The sequence below is a fragment of the Notamacropus eugenii genome, chromosome 7, assembly GCF_028372415.1.
Source record: "Notamacropus eugenii isolate mMacEug1 chromosome 7, mMacEug1.pri_v2, whole genome shotgun sequence".
NCBI classification, from domain to species: Eukaryota; Metazoa; Chordata; class Mammalia; order Diprotodontia; family Macropodidae; genus Notamacropus; species Notamacropus eugenii.
Window position 1 is genome coordinate 156,021,568 of NC_092878.1, and position 8,989 is coordinate 156,030,556.

The 8,989-nt window shown below is 36.1% G+C and overlaps 1 long non-coding RNA gene across 1 annotated transcript; it reads right to left on the bottom strand.

Moving 5' to 3' along the window:
• Positions 1 to 925: 925 nt before the first annotated feature.
• LOC140514321 (uncharacterized) lies at positions 926 to 5,806 on the bottom strand. Its single transcript, XR_011970545.1, has 3 exons — positions 5,691 to 5,806; positions 3,932 to 4,079; positions 926 to 2,992 (listed from the first exon to the last, which is right to left on the bottom strand). It is a non-coding gene; the product is annotated as an uncharacterized lncRNA (long non-coding RNA).
• Positions 5,807 to 8,989: the final 3,183 nt, after the last annotated feature.

The following is an 8,989-nucleotide window of genomic DNA, read 5'->3' on the forward strand; positions in this document are numbered from 1 at the left end:
TTAAGAACTTGATCAACACAAGGAACAATTCCAACTCAGAGAATAAGTGATGAGAATGCACTTCCCACTTCTTAGTGGAGAGGTGATGATAGACTATAAGTTCACAATGAATCCTACATTCTCGGACAGTCAATGTCTGAAATTGATTTTGCTTGAAGATACATACTTGTCACAATGGAGGGCTTTTATTCAGGAGAAAGGGCTTAAGTTGTGAGGTAGTGATGAAAATATTTTTTAAAGGAAAGAAAAGAAAGTACATCAATGAACTATTTTAATAATACATGGCAAAGGCAGCTCTTTTTGTGGTGGCCAAGAACTGGAAATTGAGGGGATGCCCATTAATTGAGGAATGCCAGAACTAGTTGTAGTATATGAATGTAATTGAATATTATTGTGCTATAAGAAATTATGAACAGGCAACTTCAGAAAAACCTGGAAAAACTTATATGAATTGATGCTGAGTAAAGTGAGTAGAACCAGGAGAACACTGCACACAGTAACAGCCATAGTGTTTGAGGACTGACTTTGATAGACTTAGCCTTTCTCAACAATATGAGGAGCTAAAACAGTTCTAAAAGACTCACGGTGAAAAATGGCATCAGCACCCAGGGAAAGAACTATGGAATTGGAATGCAGAGCGAAGCAGACGATTTTTTTCTTTTGTTTTATTTTTCTTTCTCATGGTTCCTCCTGTTCATTCTCATTCTTCTATACAACATGACTAATGTGAAAATATGTTTAATAGGAATGTACACGTAGAGTCTATACCAGATTACGTGCCATCTTGCAGAGAGAGGAGGGAAAGAAGAGGAAAAAATTTAAAATTTATGGAAGTGAGTGTTGAAAACTAAAAATAAATTAACTTAAAAATGCATAGCAAAGAGCAGAAGGAATTTTAGGAAGGGAATAAAGAAACAAAGCAATGTTGACACTAGCATGTTAAAGTTTATTTTATTTTCTTTTATTCTTAAAACAAGCTGTATAGGACGGATTCAAGAATTTATACGCAGTCCTTTTCTTGCTGACCTTTGTCTGTGTAGATATTCCTGTTAGTTGATGATTTTCTAGTTCACAGTAAAAAGCATTTTTTTAAAAAATACATAGCATGGCATGCAATACAGTGGAGCAGTGTTCTGCTATTTGAGGAGCAGTAATATAGCTTACTGAATGTCTATTTAATCATTTTATTGATTCTCCTCTTCTATGGGGACCAATAATAGAGAAGTAATTCTGTGTTGTGAGGAAAGTGGCATTGCAATAAGGAGATTGATTAGGGAATGGAAACAGGATTGCCAGAATTAAGAAACCTCTAACACCGCAAGAGATCGTGGAGGTGACAGCACTAAAAAGGGGTAACTCCATTCCTGAGAGATGAACAATCCAGTGGACCTAAAGTCAGACCTTACAACCTGAAGACCAAAATTAAAATTTTTAGTTTTTGCTATCTGAGAGACTCTGCTTGCCTTTATTCTTTAGCAAAGAGCTAACTCTCACAACTTTTCCTAAAATTACACAGAAAATTAGCTAAAGTCAAAAGTGAAAGTCAATCAAGTTTTGTTCATCGAAAAAAATAAGTATTAAAAAAATCAAAGGTAAAAATTCAAGCCTGACAAGTAAATGATTAAACTCTTATCTCATGATGTAATAGTATAGAAGAAGCTCAAAGACCACAAGAATGCAGGTTCAGCTGAATTCTGGCTTTACCATGGCCCTTAAGAATAATAATAAAAAAAAATTATAGGCAGCCTATGAGGGATAATTTGTGTTATAAACTAACTTTTCAAAACTTGGAGGAGTTCAATTGGAGGTAATCACAAGGGCATAGTACTGTCATCTCTAAGATCATTTTATGACCTTGGGCAAATCACTCAACCCAGTTTGCCTCAGATTTCTCATCTGTGAAAAAAAAATGTGCTGGAGAAGGAACTGGCAAACCATTCCAATATCTCTGCCAAGAAAATCCTAAATGGGGTCAAGAAGAGTTGGACATGATTGAAAAAATGGTTGCTTTCACTTATATATACATATGTAAATCTAAAATTAGATTTAGCCTACCATTTTAGCCTACCCTCCAAATCTCACTTGCAGATTAAGTTCCCTGAAAGATCACTACTACAAGGTCAAAGATCTACATTCCTCAAGAGGCCCCACCAGTGTTTACCTTTCAAACAGTCAGAGGTCACAACTGGCTTAGAGCAACGACTTTTAGCTGAATAGCTTAGTAAGAGAATTTACATTAGACCATTACTGCCAAAATCTAGGGCATACTCCCCTTTGAACATACTGTTGTCAAAGAAAAGATGTTAGTACTGTACCATCTGCATTTTAGGTGCAAATCTTAGCTCAGTGCTTAATAAAAGTTTATTAATTGATTGAAGTCTACCATGAACAATTTTATTTAATTTAATGATAACCTAATATCCAAGCATTTCTAACAGAGCATGAGAGAGAGAGAGAGAGAGAGAGAGAGAGAGAGAGAGAGAGAGAGAGAGAGAGATGTCTAAACTGGTATAGTATTTGAATACCCTTGGACAGAACTCTTTCCCCCCAAGACAATTTAAGTTTACATTTATAGAAATCTTGAACAAGGAAAAAAATTATCATAAAATTAATCCTAAAAAGAAATGATGTCTCCATTTCCTTTTCTCTCATTTTTTTAATTCTTGCCAGTCTAGCTTCTGACCTCTATATTCAACTAAAACTGCTCTCTCCAAAGTTACCAGTGCTTTCTTAAATGCCAAATCCAATGACATTTTTTCATTCCTCATCTTTCTTAATCCAGTTGCAGCCTTTGAGATTACCGTCACCCTCTTCTTCATACTCTCTTGAAGTTTGGGGAATGCCACTCTCTCCTCATTCTCCTTCTACCTATCTGACTGCTGCTTCTCAGTCGTTGCTTTGTCTTCAGTCAGGACACACTCACCGACAGTGGATATCCTTGTCCTTTGTTGTATGAATTGTCTTAGGGTCATCATGAGCCATTGCCAATTAGCTGTCACAGGAGACAGACACAGGAAAAAAGCAGTTTATTGCACTCAGAGCACAGGTTACACCAAACACTTGCCCATAAGTCTGAGCCACAAACATCAGTTTTAAGATATTTTGTGTACCTTATATACCTTGGCTACATAACCATGGAATTTTACAGATAGCAGAAAGAAAAGATAAAAATCATTCCATGAGAAACATAGGAAACTAGGCAGTTAAAACCAGAATGGCAGCTGATGTCTCAAGCTTGATGTCACAGACTTCAGCAGGACACATGACTGAACTCACTTAGGATGTTCAAGACAGAACCAGAGTCAGAGTTTTTCTCGTAACACTCTTTACACTACTTCACCTACTGATCCTAACAGTTCCCAGGAATTCAACTAGCATCTCTAGGTAGATCCTCAGATCTGCTTGTACAGCTCTAACCTCTCTGCTGACTCTTCTCCACATGCCTATTAGACATCTCAACTGAATGTCCTGCAGAAATCTTCAGCTCAACATGTCCAGAACTGAACTTATCTTTCCCTTAATCATCCTACCTCCCACCTTCCCTATTACTATCCATGGCAACACCATCCTTCCAATCCCTCAACCTAAGTACCATTCTATTCTTCTCATCATCTCTCCTCCCATATCCCGATCTGTTGCCAAGATCTATCGATTTCACCTTTGTAACATCTCTCAAATATGTTCCCTTCTCTCCTTTGACATCTCATGTCTGGATTACTGCAAAAGCTTGCTGGTGGGTCTTCTTGACACAAGTCTTTTCCCACTCTGGTCCATCCTCCATTCAGCCACAAAGTGATTTTCTTAAAGGACAGGTCTGACCACGTCAATTTCCCCCCCACCCACCCCCAAGTCAATAAACTCACTATCACCTCCAGGATAAAATCCTCCGTTTTCATTCAAAGTTTTTCCAAACCTAGTCTCCCCTACATACCTATCTAGTCTTCTTATACATTATACACCACACCCATATATCCACACACATATAGTCTTGGTTCAGTGGTCTCCACTTAAGAATTCCGATCAATGCCATGACTACTCATGACTCCAGAAGACAAACGATGAAGCATGCTTCCCACCTCCTGTTGGAGAAGGTATGGATTGTAGCATAAGAAGCCTTTTCAGAAATGACTAATATGGGATAAATTTGTTTTGCCTGACTATACTGTACATTTACATACTATTGCCAATCACTGTACTAACCACTTTACACATATCACCTCATTTGATCATCACAACAACTTTAGAGGGTGTTATTATTCTCCCCATTTTATGATTGAGGAAACTGAGGCAGATGAGATTAAGTGATTTGCCCAGAGTCACACAGCTAGTGTCTGAGACAAAATCTGAGCTCGGGTCTTCCAAATTAGATCATTTATTAAACTGGAATAAGAAAATACATACACATATCTCAGTTACTATATACTAAAACATAAAAACCCTATAAAAAAAGGCAAAAAGGCAAAACTATTCAATACTACTTTTACTGATCATAATACAATAAAAATGACAATTAATTAAGGATTTTTGAAGGAAGGATACAAACTTAGATGGAAAATAACTAACTTGATCCTAAAGTAATGGGTAGGGCAAAGATCAAATCACAAAAATGGTATATAATTTCAAAAAAGATAATGACAACAATTAGACCAAAACTAATCAGACCAAAACCAAAAATTTTATGATGCAGTCAAAGTAGTCTTATGGAGAAAATTGTGTCATTTTCATCAAAAGGAAAAAAATAAGAGATCAAAGAAGTGAGCATTCATCTAAATTTCTATAATAAAAAACAAATCAAAACTCCCCACCTAAACATAGTAGTAGAAATGTTGAAAATCAGAGGATAGATTAAAATTTAAAAAGAAAAAATTAACAAGAAACAGCTAATTTGATTTTTAAGAGAGTAAAACCTGATAGATATTTTTTAAAATAAATTTAAAAAGAGAATTCACAACAAATGAAAAGAAATAAAGGAAATTATCAGAAAACATTTTGTCAAGTTTTACATCCACGAAACTGGTAACTTCAAATAGATGAATATTTGTAAAAATATCAAATGCCCAGTTTAATAGAATAAGAAATAGATAATTCTAATAGGTCAGCCTGACTAGGAGGGGCACTGAAAAAGTCATATACGAAGTTCCAATGGAAGGGGGGAGAGAAAGATCCACAGAGATTTACAGGTTAGTTCTCATAAACATTTAATGAATTATCAATGTCAATACTACATAAACTTTAAAAAATTATGAAAAGAGGGGCTCTTATCAAGTTCCTTTTATGACACAGATATGGTATTGACACCCAAATTAGGGAGAGAGAAAATAGAGAAAGAAAATTATAAAACAGTATTTCTAATTACTATCAATGCAAAAACAGTGGAGAAAAAAAAAGAAGCAAAGAGGTTACAACATTATCCCTACTTAGGGAATTTCTGGGAAAACTGAAAAAGTCTGATATGAATTAGGTTTCGACCAACATCTTATATTGCATGCAGTAATAAATTCAAAATAGACATGTGACTTGAATCATAAAGATTATACTATAAAAGCTTAGAAGAATCAGATTAGAAACTTATCACAACTATGGTTAATAGCTAAATTCTTAAACAAACAAGGGATATAGCAATTACAAAAGTTGTATAATTTTGATTACATGAAATTAGAAAACTTTTTCTATGAACAAAATTGCTGTACCTCAGATGAGAAGGGGAACAGTACACTGTGAAGAATATTTATATCAAATACCTCTGACAAAGGTTTGATATCCAAGAATTATAGACAGTTAACAAAAAGATAGAATTAGCCTTATATCAGAGATGAATCTGGTAAAGTGCTTTGCTAGTGATTCATATGCCAATGTGAAACATTTGAGTTAATAATTATAGATCTTATGCTGACCCACCATTTTCCAATTCTGTAGGAAAGCTGGTTTCTATCACTTTCCTTGTTGGACACGTTTAGCAGTGCACAAAATTTCTAATATAGTGAACTTATTTCTACCAAGTAGAAGATTTTTCTACATTTTCTACATTTCTAATTTTCTACATCCTTCTTTAGGGGTTCTACATCTCCTCTAATTTCTTTGCTTCTCATGCCTGTATAGCATAGTTTGTGGTTTATATTGAATTTTAAAATTTTTCTTACTTTCACTGTTTCATTCTTTATGTCACCTTAACCTTTTTGTTTTCGCTTTCACATACTTATTAAAGATTTCAGAATCTTCAGGTATACCAGATTCCATTCTGCATTCTTCATTTTCAATACTTTTAATCAGGTGATATATGCATTCAAGTTTTCTACTACATGTACCAGTCTTTCACTGTCTTCCCTTAAGTTTTCAATAGTGTTCTCAAGCACCAACTTCTACCACGATTTCATTTGATGTGGGTTCTTAGAAGTATGCTCTGTAGCTCCACCTTTCTTTCCTCCTTTGGTTCTTACCAGGACAACAGCAGCAGCACAAATTTTGTGTGCAGGTCCTGAAATGTTTTTAATGCGGTCAAAGTTTTGGAGGATATATTTCTTTATTGTGGTTGTAACAGGCACACGCATTACTTTGCTTTGATATAATTAGATCCATACCATAAAACTCAATTAGGACTTTTCAAAATTATCCTCAAGTTATTTTCATCTCATCAAAATCATTTGAGACATCAGTGTTGCTTTTGCCATATGTTTCACTATTGAGTAACTCCTGCGCCAAGTGTAGATTTCCAATTCCTTCCACTTCCTCAGTTTTTCCTCCTTCGTATTTAAGTAATTCCTCAATTCCCATTTCATGTAGGTTTTTGGAATGCAGTTACTCTTTATGATTCCCCTGCACTATTCTGTAATTATGTTCTGTAAACTGAGAATGAGGATACCACTGACAAAAAAAAATTCTGTAGGAAAGCCTTGCCTTTACCTGACATCTGCGATGGGTCATAATAAAAATATTCATATATTTAGTCTATTTCATGGTTATTCATAGTTTGTCCAGTTTGGTGGACAATTCCTTCTACTCATCTGTATTTCTAGTAAATGGATGTGTGGGTATTTTTTATTTGTTCCACTTTATTTTGTCCTCTTGTAACAACTGAGAAGGAAGAAGCCCCTCTTGCTTCACGGTCTTTCATGTCATGTCCTTCACTGCCAAGAACAACATGACAGTTTTAAGTAGAGCTAGTCTACATTCTTATATTTCTTAGATTCACAGGACCAGTTACAATATACTGGCAGAGTGCAACACTTAAACAGTCATGCAACTTGAATCTAACTGTGTGATTTTTCAAAGTTTCTGAAACTGTAGCAGTCCCGGGACACATGGAATACCCTCTCTACATCACCTTGGCTGGACTTCCTATTCTTTGCTGTTACACTCCAATCACAACATGGACAACAGATTAGCCTTTGAGGTAATTATTACTATTGGAATATAATCACTTTATGTGAGAGAGGACCAAGCTTACTTAAAATAAGAATACTTTTCTATTAAAGCTAAATTCTGCATGCCTTAAGACTGGATTTAGTCCTTCAGGAAGAATCTACTGCCTGCATGGCCTCAAGTAAGCTTCTTTAACCTCTCCAGGTCTCAGTTTCTTCCTCTGTCAAAATGAATATGTGGAGATGAATTAGCTCTCAGATTCCTTTCCATTCTAAAACTTTGATGCTCTGACTATTATTAGTTGTAGCAAGTATTATATAGGTTAATTTCTCTGCTCAAAAGAGCAGATCTAGGTAAGATGAAAAATTCTGTGTATTTTATATAAATGGAATCCAGATTCAAGCATCTCTGTTAGAGATTTTGTGTGAAATCTGAGAAATATTTCTGCAGCTGTGCTCAGGGAAATATACTGCTCCTTTCCTGAGAAAATCATGATACAGCAGAATTTGACATCAGAAGACCCAGGTTAAAATTCTGCCCCTGTGACTTACTATCACTGTGACCTTGAGTGAGTCACCAGATTTGGGCTGCTTATAGGGTCCCATCCAGTTCTACATAATATGATCTTATCCCCCTCTTGTCAAACTACCCACCTTGCCATTCATCTTACTCTGGCCCCAGGGAGAGGGCACATCAGGGAGCAGCAGAATTCAAGACATGTTCCCAGTGGTGAGAGAACACTTGCTTTGGAAGCCACCTTAACAATGTTGAACTCAAGTGTCCATGTGGAAGAACAAAGAAACCAAGTCCCTGAGAGGGATTGACCTCTCTTGAACTTCTCTCTTTCATGTTCCTCAAATATTTGTTTGTCTCTAATTAATGCAGTTCATTCATGCTTATGAACAGATTCCTCCGCTCACTTTCTTTGCTTAGGGGTTCTGCATATTTCTCATCAGCAGAAATATGTGTGTAGAAAGCTATTTGTTGGCTCTGAAGTCTTATTTGCGGTTCTAACTTTCTTGGTGCACATTCAAATGTGTAGATATTGGGGTGGGATGGTGGGAAGATCTAATTTCTTTCTTTGTTGTCTAACTCTTACTCATTCTTTCTAAATGTATTTGGTCTCTTGAGATAGTTCACCTGCACACTACTCTATGCCAGCTACCTTAAGTTCTTGAAGGTATTTAGCATCCTGTTAAGGTTTTTGTTACTGTCCCCTGACTGGTAGGATTGTAGAGTAGTAAGTCTGATGGACCTGAAGGGAAGAGACCTGGATTCAAATCCTGCCTCAAATATCAACTTTGACCTAAAGAAATTAGTCAGGATACCAGTGATGGCCCAGGATGCAGCAGATGACTTTTGATATCTGATCTGACTCTAAGCTCTCCACATTACTTGCTTTAGCCATCTTTGTGGTCAATGTAAAAGGTTGTTCTCATCTACCCATTTCACCAGGGGAAAGCTTCCCATGTTTAAATTAGACACCCCCCTAACTCACCAACAGATCAGAGACCTGTCATTTACCCTAAATCTGGTGTAACCCATCTGCCAAGACAGTTTTACCATGGTGTGACCATTGCACATGCTATAGTGTTTTGGAGCCACAGATGAGAATTGCCTGGAAAAGGAT